Source organism: Mchenga conophoros, linkage group LG9 (genome assembly GCF_057382185.1).
Source record: "Mchenga conophoros isolate Kocher_MC1m ecotype Shallow Benthic linkage group LG9, M_conophoros_male_GT1.1, whole genome shotgun sequence".
Lineage (NCBI taxonomy): Eukaryota > Metazoa > Chordata > Actinopteri > Cichliformes > Cichlidae > Mchenga > Mchenga conophoros.
In genome coordinates, this window is record NC_140534.1 from 5,496,921 (window position 1) to 5,517,730 (window position 20,810).

At 40.0% G+C, this 20,810-nt stretch overlaps 1 long non-coding RNA gene across 1 annotated transcript; it reads right to left on the minus strand.

Annotated features, from left to right (window-relative positions):
- Positions 1 to 352: 352 nt before the first annotated feature.
- LOC146566650 (uncharacterized) lies at positions 353 to 1,019 on the minus strand. Its single transcript, XR_014893740.1, has 3 exons — positions 849 to 1,019; positions 570 to 775; positions 353 to 490 (listed from the first exon to the last, which is right to left on the minus strand). It is a non-coding gene; the product is annotated as an uncharacterized LOC146566650 (long non-coding RNA).
- Between the last annotated feature and the right edge of the window lie 19,791 nt (positions 1,020 to 20,810).

Genomic DNA, 20,810 nt, shown 5'->3' on the forward strand with positions numbered 1-20,810 from the left:
GTCGGAGCTGGGGAAGACTGGGGAGGTTCTGCCACGGGCGCAGGGGACGCGGAGGATGGGCCTGGAGGAGGGGAAAGAGCCGACTGAATCTCCTGCAGGGAAGCTAAGATCCTAGCCTGGGTCTCGCCTATGGCTTGACACCGGGTGTCGAGAACCTGCAACGCTTGCTCATGAGCCCCTAAAATGGCTCCCTGCTTGGAGACTGCTGCACGTACTGGGTCTGCTGAGTCCATTTGTTGGCCAGTTCGTACTGTCACGGTGACGGATGGCCGGTACTGAATAGGACTCAGGTGCAGAAACCCAGAGCGGAGACAGTAGATGATTTAACAGTTTATTACGGTTAAGTGCAAGGGGGAAAAAAAAGGGAAACGTGGCAAAGACAGAAAATGACGAGACGTGGAGCCTTGGTGTGGCGTGCCCAGGGGAACGTGGCTAGGGCGAGGGAACGAGGCCTGAGAAGTGGAACGGAGCTGAGTGGGGAACAGTCACACTGAGGGGAGAGGATATAGGAGTTAGGCAGGTAGTGAAGGCAGCTCAGAAGTGGCCAGTATAAGAGCAGCAATTCTTACTTGCAGTTAGGGACCTGGAGTGTTTGAGAGGGGGATGATGAAGATCCAGGGGAGGCTGAGTGGCGTGGAAAGGCTGACCTGAGATCCGGGGCTCCAGATGGAGTGTGATGGCAGGAGGGCAGGCAGGTGAGGCACAGAGGGATTTCCAAAATGATCACTAGGTATCCCGAGTCCGGAGGTGGAGTGAGCCAGGGTGGGTACAGCAACTGTAGCACAAAAGAGTCTTTGTTAGTAAGATAAATCACAGCGAGAATTTGAAACACAAGACCTGTTACCAACATGGGTTGATGACGAACTGGCAGTGAGTGAACATCGATGTGTGGTTTAAATCCCTCTGGCTTGATAGCCTGCAATAGGCTCCAGGTGTGCAGGAGCTGGAGTTGGCCCTGCCCAGGGGCGGATCCCAGGTCAGTTCAGGAGCCTAATGGAAACTCCAGCCACCCACCGTAGACCATGACAGTATATCCTTCTTCTGATTTTTTTTTATCTTGATATAAATATACCCAATCATCATACCAATCTTTGAATCCAATCATAATAATTCCCACTGGTGTTTATTCAATCCATGCAAGAAGAACATTGATGAATGTGCATTGCTCCAATCAAATATACATAATTAAGCCTGGTAAAACATATGCGAAAGCTGCAGTACACTGAATGAGTTAGCCTTCATTTGACTTTAACTATGTTTTATATCTCCTTCCATGCCAAAGCACAATGACATTTTACAAGAACTGGCAAAGCTTTCAATAAATTAACTTCTAAATAATGAGATGTATACACTGAACAGTCTTCTAAGGCCTTTTTTTAACCAATGCTTTTCAACATCAGGTTGCAGCTTGATGTTTTTTATATTAATAAAGGGCAAGGATAGGGACATGTCTATATTTGCTCAGACAGAGCATACCAGACACCCATATTTAATCACAGAACCACTGCACTCTGTTTGCTCATCTTGCCGAAGCAGAAGCAATTTGTCATACTTTGCAGGAGATAGGTCTCAGTCCGAGCTTCAAACAGAGACAATGAGAAGTCTGACCTGGGCTTTTTAGTATTTCACAGAACCATTTTATGAAGCTCTGGGTTCAAAGGTCCAATCTCTCCACCGAGGGAGGTTTCTTCACAATGTGACAGTACAATCTATTTTATGAACATGGTGAAGTTTGCAAAAGTTTTGATTCTGACCTCTAAAATGTTTTGTTTCATGAACTGAAAGAAAGTAAAAATAAATAGGTCTTGTTGCATATTACTAAAGGGCCAACATTTCGTAGTAGTTCTGTGAGTCATCCTTCATTGTTTATGGCACTGACAGGAAATCTAATGATGCATGTAAAGGAATTAGTGTTTAGAAGGTAGAGTTAACTCCAAATAGCAGACCTTCTTCTTCCTCCAACTTCCAGTGCTATGATGGAGCCAAGTAAAGAAGGAAAAATAGAAACAACCACAACAAAAACAATATTACCTAATATTACCACCAAGAAGGCCTCATTAGCCTTTACAAAGTTTTTTTTGTCCAAAAATTTGTGATCCTTCCCTTAAGGAATTTTTGTTTTTGCATACCCACCTAGCCAAACATAACCAATAATGTCTTGTGGTGTGAATGATGCAGCTAACTACAGCTTTTTTCTTTTGTTGGGGGGGTGGGGGTCCTGAATTGCACTAAACCCTGTCCTTGTGCTGTCATCGCAAATGGTGGATCTGCTTGCTCCTGGAAAGTTTTGGAAGGCAAAGAGAAAGAGGTTTTTGGAGGCCAGCTGTCAGCCATGAGAAGGCTTCTGCTCTGTGTTTTGTGAGCATTGAGCATTGTGGTTCTGTCAGCAGAGTAAATAACATGTCGTCTTTTTTCTGTCAAAGTTTCACTTCTCTGGCACTGTACACAAGCACAGTTCACTGCCAAACTAAGCTTGGCTAATTGGTGATTCTAGACTGGGGATTATTGAGGAAGCACAATTCATCACAGTAAACACATGGTAAACAGCAAATGTTTTCCAAGCATTGGAGATAAAGCAAATGGTGTTGGGTTCCATCATGGCCATTGTCAAGCAGTGTTGCTTTTGTGAAAGGTTTGGGAATGATTTTGTAAGGGAGGGAATGGCAATTAATTCTTTTTTTTGTTTGGCTTTGTATTTGATCTGTTAAAAATCTTTCAGATGTCACTGGAGATACAGCTACAGTTCTCTTATCAAGCGCAGCCCTAAATGAACTCCCCTAAGAACTGCTTTTCTGCCTTCATCAGGGCAACACGAACAACAGTGTTTATGAATATATTTGGCTCACTGCTGCTCTCATCCCCAATCAACTTGAGTAACAATTTTCAAGTCAAGACGTTTCTTTTTCAGTGGGCACCATGCAGAACAAAACCCAACTTCAATTAGCTAAGCTCACTGGTTCCCAGTTGGTGTGCCTTAAAGGCAAAAGCTTGACATTACTTTTGAGTTCTTCTTCCTTTCTCAAATTCATTACAAGCCCCTGTGATCACAAAACATGTTGCACAAGCTAATGATTTGCTTTTATCTGATGATAAAGGGCACAATGCACGGAAGAGATGAAAATTTCACATTAGAGAATGTGCAAGTAATATTTTTTGCCTGCAGTAATCTAGGCTATCATTAAAAATGCAGAGGTGAACTCACTCTGTTGTTTGCAAGTATAAACTTCTGGAGATTATGTGCTTTCTCGGGCTATAAAGCTCACATTTACAGGAGGTTGTCATGCGGGTTTATCAGGACTACACAGGACTACACATCTCGGGTGCTGTAATATTTCCACTTACCAGTTCCACTTGCACTATGCTACAATCAGCTGATTTCAATTCAGCTAATGCGTGGAGGAGTAGGAAAATAGTGGTCTACAGCATGAATATGGACATTTTTCTTTTTTTTCTTTTTTGTTTTTTGCATAAATGGACGATACCGCGATGGTAAAGTGCAAACTGCATCCAGGACAGAAACAACTGCATTATGCTGCTAACACAACTTTGGCTCTTTGCAAGAACCTGCATAGACAGCATGTTAACGCTTAGCTAGCTCACAGCCCAGAGTGTTGTTAGAGATGAGTGAATGCTGACCCCAGTCCAGCAGACAGACCCTGAACTTCAGCAGGTAACAAAGGCAGTGAATGAGAAATGAGAAAGTAATGTAATGTACAGTGTTACTTAAAGGAAAAGTGTCCTGTGTTATATGTGTAATAATTACTTTTTTAAGTAATGACCCCAAAATTGATCACAAAAAAATAGTTGAAGTACCTCCAACATGCAAACATTTGACCACATAGCATGCAGAATGTATTTGATATGCTGCTTAGTGTGGAGCAAATGAGAACCCAATGAGAGTTGATACGGAACTGAATCAATAAAAGATGGAATCTGAACTGCTAAATTCCAACTCTTGGTAAGATGTTCTTTTTATGAAAAACTGTATTTGAAGGGAAAATCTCCGTCCCGGTTTCCCTCCAAGGCGTGAGCACCGATAAGCAGAGTTTTGTCCTTTCCTCCTAATTATTCAAAGTAACACTCAGGTATGCCGCTCAGCTGGGTTAGTTACGACGTCGGGAGTAGCTTGGGAGAACAAGGAAACACAGACTGCTTCAGGTTGCCTTCCCAAATCGACTCAAAGGTTTATTTATCATACAACAGCTTATATAGAGGAAAAAGGTTCGTGTGTCAGCAGATTCTCAGTTCAAACCGGTACAGACCAAATAAGGAAAAGTCTTCCTTCCTTGTGAGCAAAGAAGTATCCTTTGTGTAGTTTATCAGTTCAGCTACAATTTATAATCATCCCAGCAAAATACACTCCTAGACATAGAATACAGAGTTCTTTCATTAGTGAATTCTGAAACGAACCACCTGGCCTTTAACAAGCTCTTTTCTAAATCATAAGGAAGGGAGGATGGGAGTAAGGAAGTGGTCTCGTCTCTGTGGTATTTTCGACCTTGGGGTACCAGCCTGTGAGTCTTACACATCAATACATGGGTCAGAGAGAAAGAGAAAAACAACTAGTAAATGGGCCTTATTGAGTAACAGTTCTCCTGTATAATATTACTACAAAACAATATCCTGTAAATGCTAACCGTAGTATCAAAATATCACAACAGTATTAGCTTTATGTTTCATTAGTCTACAGAATGTTTCCTTAAAAGCGTCAGTATCATCGGGATGTTTTTGGCAGGTGTTAGACAAAACTTTGTTCTTTTTGGTCAGCAGCTGTTTTTAAATTGGTACTTTTCCATGGACAACATTTTTACCAAGTCTCTTTCTTAGTGTTGAATCATTAACTGAGCTGAGACAAGGGAGGCCTGCAGTTCTTCAGATGTTCTTCTGGATTCTTCTGTGATTTCCTCGATGAGTCGTGGATGTGCTCTTGGAGTAATTTAGGTAGGTCAGCCAGCGAAGTCACTATTGGACGTTTTCTCCACTTTTGGATAATGTCTCTAGAATGTCATTAGAAATGGCTTTCAAGACAGATATATATTGATTACCGTATTTCCCGGACTACAAAGCGCACCTGAATATTAGCTGCACAAGCTAAAATCAGGGGAAAATCCTGTTTTGTACATACATTAGCCGCACCTGACCAAAAGCCGCAGGTGTTTCAATGTTGACTTATCATATGTAAGAGAATATGCACAAAGGGAATTGTCAGGAAAGAGACGGCTGTTTGGAGACACACCCCTTTTATTAATATTTTGAAAAACAAGTTATGGGTACATATTTGCATAACTTTTTAGGTATATGTACAAGTAGTGGTAATTACAAGTAGGAAACATGTACTGTGCTTCATAAACGAGTAACAAATGTAGTACATAATAATAACCTGCAGCACACCAGAAAAATAGATTGGACTACCTTTTAGGCTCAGGTGCAGTGACACGGCTTTAACAAGAAGAAAAGTCAGTCATTCACCACCATCTTTCTCTTCTTCCTGCGCACTAAAACCACCAAAGTCCTCTTCTCCAGTGTCGGATACGAACAGGCTCAGGGTGGCTACGTCATCCACTCTTAGCTCCTTTCCTTTGTTGTCACTTTCAAAACCAAAGAAATCCTCGTTGTCAGTGTCAGAGTCGAACACCCTCAGAAGGGCCGTGGCGGTGTCCTCCTCTCCATCATGCAGCAGTCCAGCCCTTCGAAATCCGTTGGTGATCATGGATGTTTTCACACTTTTCCACGCTGTCAGATTCCACCGGTGGAGTTGAGCATAACTTGCTTTTCGCAAGTTTATCGCTGCTCGTCATCCACGCCTCGGGCTGAACGCGTAGCGTTAATTTGAAGTTTGTTTTTCGCGCTACTTGTACAGCACTATGTTGCCTGGCGGATGGACACGTGACCAACATACCACTCTTGAACCCCGATACTGTGTGTCTGATCACATGCCCTTCCGCCAGGCAATGTAGTGCCGTACAACAGCGGAACAAACAAAACAAATCGTCTTACGATATGACAAAAATCATGGACAATCCATAGAAAAGCCGCACCTGACTAAAAGCCGCAGGGTTCAAAGCTTGTGCAAAAAGTAGCGGCTTATAGCCCGACAATTACGGTACTTTGTTTTTCAGTTGGTTTTTTAGATAGTGGGTGATGAGTTGCTTTTAGAATAGAATAGAATAGAATAGAATAGAATAGAATAGAATAGAATTCAACTTTATTGTCATTGCACATGCACAGGTACAGGGCAACGAAATGCAGTTTGCATCCATCCAGAAGTGCTTTAGTGATATAGATATATTACAATATATATTAGCGGGGGTGCTGGAGCCTATCCAGGCTGTCATAGGGCGAGAGGCGGGGTACACCCTGGACAGGTCGCCAGTCTGTCGCAGGGCCAACACACAGAGACAGACAACCATTCGCACTCACATTCACTCGCACATTCACATCTAGTGGCAATTTGGATTATCCAATTAACCTTTTGGGATCTTTTACTTCATATTTTATATTTATGTGATTTCTTGATTTAAAGGACTGTCATGTCTGAAACATGTAAGTGTGACAAAAATACTTTTTCACAGCACTGTATATCTTTGAACACGCAAAATATAATCAATCAATATCAATATAATTACAGAGTCGTGATGACTAATTCAAAGTGTTCCTACAATATCTACACATACCAAATATGTCAGGATGAATTTTATGTGTGCATCATCCACATATTAATATTTCTTTTTGAAGTAACGGTGTAACCATAAAATAACAAGTGAACTCAGGCTGGAGTATTTCACCCAGTGTAAGCATCGTATAATTTCAATCAAGAGTTCAAACAGAATGTACTTCATTTATGATATTATTATACATTGTGGATCCTTTATTATTAGATCTGAAGACTAAATATAAATAGAATTACACAAAACTCTTGCACTGTTAATTTTACTGCCAGTAAAAGTCATCTCTATAATATAAAGTGTAAGAGTTTGTTGTGTTTTTATTGTCCTTCAAATAAAATGCTAAGTGTGTCCATATCTTTATTCTTGTCCTCCTCCCAAATGTGTTGAGATTTTATCACGTTTTCAAAGACAAACATGTGGGAGCTTCCACCCTGTTTGTCAGCAGCAGATCAAATGTGCACATCTAACCTTTCTGCACAAGGAGATTACTTCTGATTGGATCATTTCCATACTCGTTTCACCCTTTTACATAACGTAATTAGTTCTGATTGAATCTCGTATCTCCAGAACATTTTCATTTCATTTTAATTTGTTAACAAAAGTCTCAATACATTTTTTCATAGTTTTCTCCTCTTGCATTAGTTTTTATTTGGTTATCATTTTGTGTCCATCAGAAAAAACAGTTGTTGATGAAAACTATGACGATAATGATTGGTCAACAAAATTAGCTCTTTTCTGTTCCCATGCACTAAATTACCAGTAGGCAATATCAGAGGTGCAGTATCACATCACATTAAACCTCATCAATAATTCGTGCATGACTCCTATTAGGTAATGAACCTAATAGTGAACGTTAGTCAAAAGCAAACCCATTAAAGCATAAAAAAAGTCCAAATAAAACAACAATTTAAAAACATACTGTAAAACACATATAATTAAGATACTGACCATGGCTAGAAACATAGGCAGAGCCAAGACAGACAAACACAGACCAAATGGCAAAAGCAGAAACTGAAGACATATATGAAGAAGGGCAGAAAGTCACAAGACAGGTAATAACATAAGGACAGGAAATACATGAAAAACATTAAAGTGTCCGTTTGTTTGCTTGTTTTCCAGAGACATTCAGGCACAACTCTGATCTTGAAACTCTCATTTCATTGTCTAAATGTAACCAAGTACTGTTGGTTCCTAATCTTAACTGAGTAGTTTTTGACCTTAAACCTAATCTAAACCTAACCTAACGTCACAGCACTAAAAACCTAAAGGAAAAATTGTGGAAAAGATCTGTTTTGCAAGGGACACAAACTGTTAAATGAGGGGGCAAAATGTCTTACTCCACTATAAATTCCTCCAAACCTTTTATGGAAAAAGTTAATTTCGTGTCCACGGACATGAATCATTAGATAGGTCTAAAGAAAACTGCCATTCATGTGAACAAAAAATTGGAAGTAAAAGGGGTCATTTTCAGGAACACAATTTCGTGAGTATTTTTTTGGACTGCCATGGAAATGTGTTGCAAATGCAGCCATATTACAGTATGCAGGGAGGAATTAAACACGCAAGTGAGGGACAGACAATCACAAGATGTGGAAAAAAATTAACAACAGAAAAACAAAAACACGCAAGGAATCGAAATCCCTGTGAAGCTGTTCTTAGTTTTATTCTTAGCTTCAGCATTTTTTTTTTACATTTTCAAGGCATCCATATTTGTCTAAGTGCTCAGTGAAAGTGATTCATAAGAAACATTTTTGAGTAATAATATTCAAAGTAGAAGTTTAAAAAGAAATCTTTAAAACCTGATATCTCTGACCTGCACTTGACCGAGAAAATCTCTTCTAATTTCAAGCTGAAAGTAACGTCAGTGTTTACCCATTTGCAAGCCTCACAGTCTGTCTTGGTATCACAGCATGTTCCCTAACACACTCCTGAAGTTGATGCAAATAAGGCAATTTTTGTGTTATGGGCACTTCAACCAAGCATTGCTGGACTGTGTGGGATTTGTTTCCAACTGCAAAGTATGCAAAGTAACTTGTTGGAGTTCGCAGTCTGTCCCCTTTTTTTAATGAATTATAATCCTGTCAACAGCATTCCATATGCGAGGAGCAAGGGTTGCTGCCTTCCATGTGAGCCTCAACAGCATATACAGCCACAGCTGGCAAGTGAGGGAAGTGTGGGCCGGATACGCTCCCCTTCACTGGCAGGCAAAGGCTGCATTATGCTAATGTAACAACCAGAGGAAAAGAAGAGTGGGGAGAGAAAGAGAGAGAGAGACTGAGGGGGGAAAGTGAACAAAAAAGAGAGTGTGAAGAAGAAAAGGAGAAGGCTGTGGTGTGAAAGTGAGTGAGAGAAGTCACATAGTCTTTACATGCGGGGGTGAACAAGTTGTCATCTCCTGCATGTAAATGCCCCCCACCCCCATCGCTTGCTCTTATCCACACACAATTTAAATTGGTTTAGACAAGTGCTGGAGAACCGGTTCAAATGCATTTGCAGAGATGCTGAAATCCTCTCATCCTTTTTGTAGCTAATATCTCAGGTTGCAAGGCTCAGCGTATTTAAATCTAAACATTGGTCATTTTTAAACTAGCACAATGTATATACCTTCCTCTTCATTCATTTTGACCTCTGCCCAGATACCATACAGCTGCCGATGAAGCTGGGGAAGTGAATAGACTCTGAATTCTATAATGGCACCATGAGGCGCAGCGAGTTGCAGATTGCTACTGTAAATGCCTTTTATATTTTTGCTCTATTTTTCCCTGGGATTAAAGCATGGAAGCATTTTACGGCACTATCTAGCGCAGGCTTAATGGCATGGCGCACAGAAAAAAAGAAGAATGCAAAGTGAGCACATTGTGAGAAATATGTCAGTGCCGACTGCAAAAGCAAATGAAAAAGCTGGTACTCTCAGCAGAAAAGGGAACATTTCAAGCTGCAAACACAGAGAGACAAAGTAGCGCCTTTCAAAGCTTCGCGTTTTTTTCTGCTGCCTAAGGAAATGCCCACATTGCACTGCAGGTTTGCTGCTTTCAAAACATATTCCATCAAAGAGCCAGTTGCCAATTCAATTTTGTGATACACATCAGGCCATTCTGCAAAGCATTTTAAATACTTTAGTAAAAACCTTTGCGAGTAATATTTGAAGGCAGCCTGAGCCACAGGAAAAGTAAGCTGCTAAGCTGTTTGGGACTCTCCAAATATTCAATTACAAAAAAGCCGTCTTTTTAACTCAAATTTTAATCTTTCCAAACTAAAAAAAAATTAATCAGTACTTCTTTGTGTTCAAACCTAACGTTGAAAAATAGCTTTCTATATAAATGACAGAAAAGTGTGTTTATGGTTGGTGGGCGATTATTCAGATTTTAATTTCAGTGATTACAAAAGCAAGATAATTGAGATAAAATAATTAGCTCTTTGGCATTTATGTTTGCTGCAAAGCTCTTCTCTCTTGCCCCTCACCTTCCAAACAAGCAGATGAGTTTTATTTTACTTCATGTTAAAAGAGAGTTTCACTCTCTTGCTCATTGGTGATTTTCTGATTTGGTTCTCTCTTTGATATTTAGCACTTAATGAATTTTAATTAATGAATTATTGTCCCTTTGCCTTTAAATAGAAAGGTGCTTCAGGTGGATGTTGTTGTGAACTGGGGATTTACAAATATGAAATCATCTGAAATTGAATCGACTGAAACTTGCCTAGTGTTGTAAATCAAGTGCACCCCTAAAAAACTAAAGTCAGTCAGTGAGTTCATTTTAACTAGAGCCAAGATAAAAGAAAAAGAGTAAAATCTGTGGAAAGAACATAAAGTAGAAATGGCAGCCACCATTGTTTACACATCTTCAAGCATCTATGCTTAAATGGTTAATGGTTAGGTTAGCCAGTGTTGGCCGATTGAAGGAAAGGTATCATTGTCCAAAACAACAGCTTTATGTCCTCTACTTTTTCCACCCATTTATTTATTTTTCAATAGCACATGGTTAAAGTTTAAAGTTCATTGATAAAAATGTATTTTCAATTTACACATGCTTATTAGGTTAAATAATTAAGAACAAAACTCTAAAATGGTAAATGGCCTGTATTTGTATAGCGCTTTACTAGTCCCTAAGGACCCCAAAGCGCTTTACACATCCAGTCATCCACCCATTCACACACACATTCACACACTGGTGATGGCAGCTACATTGTAGCCACAGCCACCCTGGGGCGCACTGACAGAGGCGAGGCTGCCGGACACTGACCTCTAAATAAACAGTCACACTCATGTTTATGTTAATTATATAGTCAAATGTTTTGTTATAGTCCATTATATATACCATTATATTTTAGCGTCCCTGTCATGGCTACTTATTGATTTACTGCTTTTTACAAATACAGAAACTCATTCCTTTAATTCTGGTAATCCTGGGTCGGGGCCCAGTTGTAGCAGGTTAAGCAGACAGTTTTTCCCCAGTATTTTCTGGAACCTCCCTAAGGCATTCCCCAGCCAGATGCAATATATACAGTAAGTATCCCCAGTGAGTTCTGAGTCTAACCTGGGGTCTCCTCCAGTTGGGTGTATCCAGAAACCCTTCAAAGGCACCCGGGATCCGGACCAGATGCCTAAACCACCTGAGTTGGACTTCTTTCAACTTGAATAAGCAACAGCTCATTACATCAACATCCCAGGAGTCTACAGGACTCCTGCAACAACATCACACTAATGGACTCTGTTCTGGGCCGTTCTCTTCGGCTGGGTCCACGTTATTCCGGCGGTCTTTACTTTGCTCTTCTCCACGTCTCTTTGGGTCTCCCCACATTCCTTTTTCCTTTTGCATTGCTGCTTTACAACCTCACCCAAACTGTGTCTTGACTTGAGTGAATTAGATGTAGAAGCAAATACATCATAGTTCATCTTGTGTAAGGCTGTTGGTCAGAAGGTAGAGCAGGTCATCTGCTAAACAAAAGGTTGGCCATTCGATCTCTGACTGCTCGACTTTACCAAGATACTGAACCCCAAGTTGCTCCTGATGCATTCATCAGAGTGTAAGAAAGAAGTGCTTGTGTGAATGAAGCATTTTGTATAAAGTGCTCTGAGTGGTTATGTAAACTAGAAAAATGGGTGAATGTGTCTCTCCTTCCAGGGCTAATCTTCGGGATGCCTCCTAGTGTTAGGTATCCCGACCCCCATACCAAAGTCTGGGGTTTTCTCACTGTGCTCTTCTTTTTAATTGCACTATAGTCATTATGGTTTACATTATGGCTTACATATCACTATATCACACACAGAGTGTTCACCTCAGTGCTGCTGTATGCCCCTCAGTTTTATTTACATCTTAGACATTGAGGGTTTTGAGCGGAAGGTGTGGAGAAAAAGTCTGGTTCTCATGCCACAGTTGCCCCCTCATTTTAATAGCATGCTAGTTTTCACACAGTCATTTTAATCCTTTATGCACACATAGACCAACAAATATCAACTCTCACACAGAGAAGTCGGGGAGAGAAGCGGGTGGCTCATCCTGCACACTGTTGCTCCCTGCCTGAGGTGGGGTTGCAGAGGTCACCTTGTTTGGCTGCTTGCATACTACCATCACCTCTGGTTATGTGCAAATTTTTGTATTTTTGCCACACTCATTCACACAAGATTTTTATGCATTAGACAGCAACTTGGGGATGGGGTATTCTGAACAGACTAGCTGCCCTAGTCTCATCTTGGAACATCTTATTCTTGACAATCAAAACCAGTGCACTTCTGTCAAACAGTCTGGTGAAAAACACCACTGCTCTCTCTCCTTTCTCCATACTGCTTTAGGCATGTCACCTGGATCATATCATCTATTTTACTGAACCAGATTTGTTTTTGTTTTGCCATCTTTAAGGCTTTCCTTGCAAACCTGCTGAAAGAGATATTAAAAAAGTTTTTCAAGTGTACTCACTTTTGTATATTTTAATTTATGTCTCTTTTTAAATCTGACAGTCATTATTTTCCTGAGGAAAGTGACCTGAAGGAATTTTCTAGTGCAGTCTGGAAGTGTTAATGTCCTAACACTAAGCCCTCAGCTATTTCTTTAAACTTCCAGATAGAATAAAAACATAACCACATGTATTTGGGGCCTTAACACTTTACTCAACTGCAGTCTTCCATAAATTTCTTCCCATACATGAAGCGTGCCCCCTTCCCCGCATGTCTGTTTTTTTGTGTCTTTTTGGTTTATATTTCATTGTGTAACCCAGTTCCTAAAATCATCTCAAACAAAAGAGAAGAAAAAGTAAAACATTTAAATTTAAACATTGTTCATTGTTCCTGTTCTTACTGTCCTTGTTTAATGAAAGTGAAACGAGATCAAAATACCTATTTAAACGAAAAAGGGACACAGATTTATATATGCTCTGGTCAACAAGGGTTAAGTTCTCCGAGGGTTGATGAGCTCTGATGAGAGCCTATTGTTTTACTCCACTCCTCGCATGTCAGCCAATCGGTGAAGCTCTAGGCAGCTCTTGTCCCTCCTTAGTACGGCAGTCAGGTTTTTATATGGGACGAATCCAAAGACCAGGTCAGCGATTCCAGAACAGAGAGTGTTCCAGTGTTCACTGGATGGCGAGCCAACCCAAGATCCTAGGAGACGATATACATATACACGCACACTCATTTGCACATTTGATGGACTACAATCCTCTACTGTACAAGTAGTACGGTAGGACAGACAATCACACACACTCCTCATGGGACGAACTCTATTGCAATACACCCGTTTGTCATGGGCCCCACCGGTACCATTTGGACTTAAAAAAAAGACTAATTTTTTTACTTGTGTACAATTTTATTTTATTCTATTTTTTTTTTGCTACTTTGGGGGAAAATGTTATACTTGAAGTTCTGTGTTGTGGAAGTTTTCCATTAAATAAAGCCTGCAGACGAGTGGTGAGCGGTAGCTAACATTCTTTAATCAAACACACAAAGAACAGACAACCAAGCTTGATGAAGTCCCTGCATGACCGCGGGACAGACGGTCAGCAGAGTCTCCCTGAGCCCAGCATGGCTCTCAGTTAAATACCTTCTCCAGGAACAAAAGGCAGTACACAGCTGTTTCACACCTTAAGGTTCACACTCCCTTGCTGCCTCCCAGAGTCCTCGAAGAGACAAAAGACTCTTCCTGTGGAGTTGTCTGCTTCCCCCCAACTTCCTTACTACACCCCCACCATTTGTCTTACTGTATGAGTGTCAGACATGTTTAAATCCAGTGGCACCAAGGTATCATACAATAAAATAATGTGATTAATACATAAGTAAAAGAAATTCCTATACATCTGTTAAACCAGTTGTAATACTGTGTGGTTACAAAATTCTTTTAAAAGGCTTAACATCACTAAAGTACTTTTAAGCCACACAACTGTGTTTGTCTGGTTCCTCTGCCATTCATGTACCAGAGCTCTAAGAGTCGTTCTTAATCTTCTGATACCAGCCCAAATTACTCATTACCTTGGTAATTATCCATTGGTACTGTATATAACTCCACCTAAGTGCTACAATTGCCTCTCAGTACATCTGACACTTTGCACTGTTCAGTTCCTTTGCAGTGCTTTGTTTATTGTCCTAACAGGTTTGGTGTTGTTGAAGCTGATGGATGTGTCCTGCTGGAGTCTCATCCTCAGGAACAGCCAGCACATCAACACACACCACTGCGACAACAAGGGCAGCTTGACTGATTCATTTCCGTGCTGTTTCCGTCATTTGTAATTACTGTTATATTTTTATGTCTTTACCACAACCAGCTTCCCCACAGGCTGGTGGATAATTCATCTCTATCCACTCTTACTGGGCTTAATTGTGTCTCTGTAATGCAAATGCACTGAGTTTATTAAAGGCTGAGTTTCCAGAGAGCGATAAAAGGCTGCCTCTACTCTGTTTTATGAGTGTTTGGAATATGGATTAGAGTATATCAGCTCCATGTGACATTATTGCTCTTCTTTACTTTCACTGACTTTGTCCTCAATATGCTATCACAGTGGAATATCTATAAATCTATTTAGTCTGTGGAGGACTAAGAAACAGCTCAGGCCGAAGCTATAGTCAGATGAAATGGCAGTGTTTTTGAGCAATAAATACAGGTTGCTTCCTCAGACTCAGGAGTTAGGTTAATGTGATGTTTTCCAAGTAACAGAATGCAAGACAGAGTATTGATTAGCTCCCATTCTTCTGATAACATATGCTGATATTAACAAAATACACAAACAAAACAAGGAACGGTACATAACCTTTGTGATGCCATGTAGCACCAATAACTCAAACAACTATGACAAACAGAGAAGATCATCATTCAGATGGGCAGACCGAACACACAACCAGGTACAAGTGTACAACACAACACAGAGCACGGAAAACACATGGCTTAAATACACACTGGAGCAATCACGCATTGGGAGACGGGAGGGAAACACAGCTGGGACAAATCACACCTAATGGGACAAGGGAAGCAAAACCAGATACACTTCATACACGGCAGGCACTATCAAAATAAAACAGGAAACACACAACAGGCACAGAGGCATGGACTTGACACTGAACAAAGGGAACACTGAAACAAAACCCAAGGACTAGAAATCACAGAACAAAGAACTACTAGAGCTAGAAATACAGAACCATAAACCAAAAGACTAGTAATGATAAACCACGATGAAATCAAAGCTCAATAATAATACAAAACTCAAAACACTGGATCACCGACCCAGGACCGTGACAGCCACACTGGACACACACTGGACATGATTTGTTAGAGTTCATGCCAAATCATCTCAATCACATTTCTTCACTTGACCGTTACACTGCCGGCATCATGTCCAATGCATTGCAAAACGTTTTAGCATTTCTCAAAATTCCACTGAATATTTTACCAACAATCTTGGGAATGACCAACATTGCTGATAATCCCCGAGATCGTTACATTAGCCAAAGATGTTTTTGGCAAATGCAAAAAAAAGCCATTTATTTTCTTTTTGATAAGAGGTGGTTTTCACCTTGGAACTCTTCCATTTTTGCCCAGTCGAATCATAAATACTGACCTTAACTGAGGCATGTGAGGCCTACAGCTATAGATGTTGTTCCAGATCCTTTGGACACCTCCTGGTCCTGGATGAGTCGTCAATGCTCTCTTTGAGTAATGTTGCCAGGAGGTCAGCCACTCTTAGGAGGGTTTGTTTCAAATTGTATTCATTTGAGTTCTTACAGTGTTTCAGTAAATCCCAAACCCTTAAATGGCTTTCTGAGCATTTCCAGACTGACAGATGTCAGTGATTTTGTGTCTCAGCTATTCCCTTAGGTTATATATATTATATCATATATACACGACAGACTTTATAACCTCAAATGTAACTATTTTGCTGCTGATAAGATAAGCTGCTACTGATCTTTGATTTATCTTGCTAAATTCTGAAGCAATTTGAAGTAGACTTTATGCCAAAATAGTGTCTATACATCTGCACATTAAGTTCATCGTCCTTTTTGCTGCAGCATAAAAACAGACATTGGTTTTATTGCAGAGTCAACACTAAAGGTGTGACTTTCCAAAGCAATGAATCAGAGAATGATTGCTAAGATCAGGCTATTGATTCTCTGCTGATGTATTCTAGTCATTTTTTTAACCATGGAAAAGTACAAATCTGCTTCTCAAAACTTTTTTAATCTTTTGGCCTTGTGTTGCCACTTCTCCCATCTTCCCTCCTAATCCAATTCTCCAATTTTTTAAAAGTATCCCTGTGGTCCATCCACCTCATTTCCACTTGCTCTACGCCTAGGCAAGACAGATGAGCAGCATCTGATTTACGATCCTGCTGTTGAGAGAACAGCCAAGAAAACTCTGACTTAGCTGAAACAGAATCTAACGGAACAGACAGTGCCAGGCCCCTCGCTCTACTCTGTAGGCTCACGTAGGGGGGAACATCACTCCTAAATCTGCCATGGTCCTAAAGACTGATGTTCACCTTTTAGTCTTTTATTCTACTCGACCTGTTAACAAAGACAAGGTCAATCTGGCTTGTCAGGCCCCCCTCTTGGCTCCAGATTGCTCTTCTAACCACTTGAGGATCACAGAGAAGCTGGATGATGCTGTACACCCTCGAATGCATCACGGCTCTCCACTTTCTCTGCCCCTGTGACAGCACAATGTTAGTTTCCATGTGTGTTTGTCTGAGTGATAAAGCATGATGCACCCTTGTGTGTGTGTGTGTGCATGCTGGTGTGTAATTACCAGGAACAAAAGGCCACTAATTTGTGCACTTGAGCAGCCACTTGCTCAGCCCAGCAGCTTCTTAAAAAGCCCCACTGTTTTCATTTTGACCTAGACCCTCAAGTCAATGTCTTCCCACCTTCGTCTTTGTGAATAATTAATTCATGCTCACTTGTGTATTCAGTCACAAAATACTTTAATTCTTTGCTGTCTTTGCATGTTCGACCCTCAATAAAGTATTTTATAAAACACTGTCATGATTTCTCACATTAGCAGGGATTAAACTGGGATTTGACAGGTGAGGAAACACTTACATTCATAATAATTTGTTTTCTGTTGTTTCTTTTTCTTTATGATTATGAAGGTAAATATGGTGCAGAATGTGAGAGCTTGTACACAAAATGTTATCAGTTGACCTGTGTTGCTGCTCACTACTCTCTGTGGATGTAGAAAGTTGAATTCAACAAAATTATATACAATGATACAATGTATACAACCTTCCTTATAGTGCTGTCTCAGCTGCAGTGGTGAGTAGTGGACTCATCATCGCCACAAGGTTGTTGCAGACATTAACTGACACTTCTGCCAGACTCAAGTAATGCAGAATTTTCTATATTTTCAGATCTGGCAAAGGAGGCATCTGCTTATATTGATAATATTGTTAAAAATGTATTCAAACTGAATATAGAATAAAATCCATATTTGTGAGTTTGGATCTCAGCTATTCGTATGTGGATTTCCAGAAGTCAAATTTTGGCAAAAATCAATATGTTACTGTTTATCAAAGAGATGTGAATGCTGAGGAAAATGCCTTTTTTGTTTTTCTGCAAAAAGAAAATATGTCAAAATTCCATTCAATATGTCAAAATCTTTTTACTTTTATGTCACTTTCTTCAGTTTTTGACAGGGTCTTGTTTCCTGATATACAAATATTTATGTTTTTTCAAATGAAATTAAAATTTATTTTTTTATGTCTTGGATTCTTTGTGAGTTAAACAGAAGGAGTAAGCAGAGCAAATCCATCTTGAAATACATAGTTTCCATTTAAGTTAGCAGCATTTTTTCAAACCATAAAAACAATTTACCTCTTTGAAACCAATCATTCAGTAACATTTTACATTTATCAAAGTATTTCAGATGTTCAGGACGATGGTGCGGTGGTTAGCCGTGTTGTCTCACAACAAGAAGGTCCTGAATTCGGCTCTACCATCTGGCAGGGCCTTTCTGTGTTTGCTCCCCCTTCTCGCAGGGTACTCGGGCTTCCCCCCACAGTCCAAATGCATTCAGTGGGGTTAGGTTAATTGGTGATTCTAAATTGCTCATAGGTGTGAATGTGAATGGTTGCCTGTCATCTGTCTGGTTGTCAAACTGCATCCAGGACAGAAACAAGTACATTATGCTGGTAACACAACTTCAGCTCTTTGTAAACATCTGCACGTTAGCATGCTAAACTACACTAATAACACTAAACTAGTCTAGAACCCAAAGTGATGTTAAAGTTGAGTGAATGCTGAGCCCAGCCCAGCAGCCCCTGAACTTCAACAACTGCTAAGCAGTGGTGGTGACTTTCAAAGTGGTGCCAATGAGCAGTGTTGGGTGTAATGCATTACTAAGTAACTTAATGTAATTAAATTGCTTTTCCACTGAAAAAGTAGAGTAACTGATTACTGTTCATTTTTAGGTATTTTAATTACAGTTACTTGCGTTAAACTGTAAAATAATTAAACTCGCTGAATATCATTATTTAACCTCCTAGGACCTGCCGTCCACATATGTGGACATCACATTTTGGGTTATTTAGACCAAAATACTAAATTTTGCTCAACAATGGCCTGATATCCACTTACGAGGACATTATACTGCTACTGTTCTATCAAAATTTTAAACAAATATCCTCATATGTGGCTCTTATTTTTCTTAGAAACAAAAATCAGCTGAAGTTAATTCTTTGTTTTTACATTCATCAGGTCCCAATATGCCCAGATATCAAAGAGAAATTTAAAATGCATGCCATGGAAAAGTTTGGGTCTTAGGAGGTTAATTTCATTAATTTATCTTCTAAAGGTAAAAGTAAGCTCTGCTGCTTTAACATTGATGTAGTGCAGGTGCACGTCATTTCGCGCCAGTTTGCTGCATAGTCGTATTCTGAAGTGAAACATGTCGGACTCGGCTGAAGCGAGTGGCTGTTTTATGAAATGGAAATATACCCGTCACTTCACTTTTCTGAAACAAGCAGACAAGAACATTTCAGTAATATGTAAGCTATTTCCTGGGGAGAAAAAACTGTTAGCTGCTGTTAATAGCACGAGTAATCTACTGAAGTGCCTGACACGGCAGCATAGACAAACACTTTTGAGTGATCCTTGTTCATCATCCACTGACGTATTGGTTCTTTTACTAGTTAGCTAATATAAAATAACGGAAGTTTATTGATTACAGCCAACTAACCAAGGCAGTGATATTAGAAGATGATGCTAAACATGTTCTAAAAACTTTAAGCACCTACTTCTCAAATCCAGCTACACAGACAGAGTTACAGCTATATCGGTTTTTCAGAGCAGGGTCCATGGTTACATTAGCCTTTATACATGTAGTGTTCATGTCCACCTTCAGCTTTAAGAAATTAAATTCTATAATTCATGCAGTGGCTATGATTTATTTGGTTTACTCTACTCTGACTGAATCAGCCATAAAAACTGATGCAACATTTGCAGGCATTACAATAATGATATGTAGGTTGTATGTTTTGTCATAACTGATGCAATTAATCTTCTACAACTTCACTTTACTACTATGCTTTAGAGGGTCAGTAGCCTTATTTGTTGCAGGGAATTAATCTCTTAATGTAGCACAGTGTGCACCCATCTCATAAAATATGGGGCAATTCAAGATTTAAGTTTTACAACCTTACAAAAGCTAAACAATATTTATCCCTATAGTGTATGCGCCCACAGGCTACCAGAGTAATCCATTTACAAGCTCGATGCTTCATGCTTTTAAAATTTTATATTCGGATAATCAACTGTAACTGACGATTTTTTTCTCTGCAATTTTTGTAACCTGGTGCATTTGTGCAGCTGCCACCACAGCTGGGTTGAAAACATGTCAGTACATAAGAGATTCACAGATTGTACAGAGTGAGATGTTGGAAAAGATTAGTCTTTCTGGAAAAAAGATTTTTTTTTTTTTTTCTCTTCCTATATCAGTGTTCTCTGAACGGAGACACCTCGTACAAAAGAATACTGCAGCAGCGCTGTAATGGCAAACATAAGCAGAAGTGGCCATTTGATTATGTTACCAGCATCGCGTGAAGCAACTGGCATTGTGGATACACTGAGGCCTTCCATGGATGACTCAACTGAAATAGAGCAGCAACAAGCCAATGGATACTGCAAATGTTATCCCAAAAGATCCAGTATTAACTAACAGGTCAAAGATGGGTTGAGTTTTAATAAAAAAATATGTTCCCAAGAGACATAATTGCTCCACCATGGGTGTACCCCGTGCTGTCCTTCTGGATGGACATGCCTGAAGTCAAATGGCACCTTTTATTGCAGAAGAGTTATGTTCTGAACCCCTTTGAAATGACCATGCTGCTTGCACTAAGTCTGTGAGACATCCTTTAAAAGAAAGCCAATTTCGTCTCTTGTATCTGTTATCTCCTTCTTTTGGTCACTAGCTATAGTTCAGGGAAGGAAAGAAGCTCAACAAGTCTCTCCAGCACCATAGGCAAGTATAGCTCCTCATAACACCACACTAGTTCATTTCTCAATCTCTGTGGACAGACAAATGTCCAAACGGGATCCTAACCACTGCTTCCTGACGATAAATCTCACACCCTTGCCATCCGCTCAATGCAGACTGCAGATCTACAAAATAGGAATGTTAACTGTGGGCAGCTATTACTGGAGCTAGGGCTGCTCAATTAATCGAATTTTAA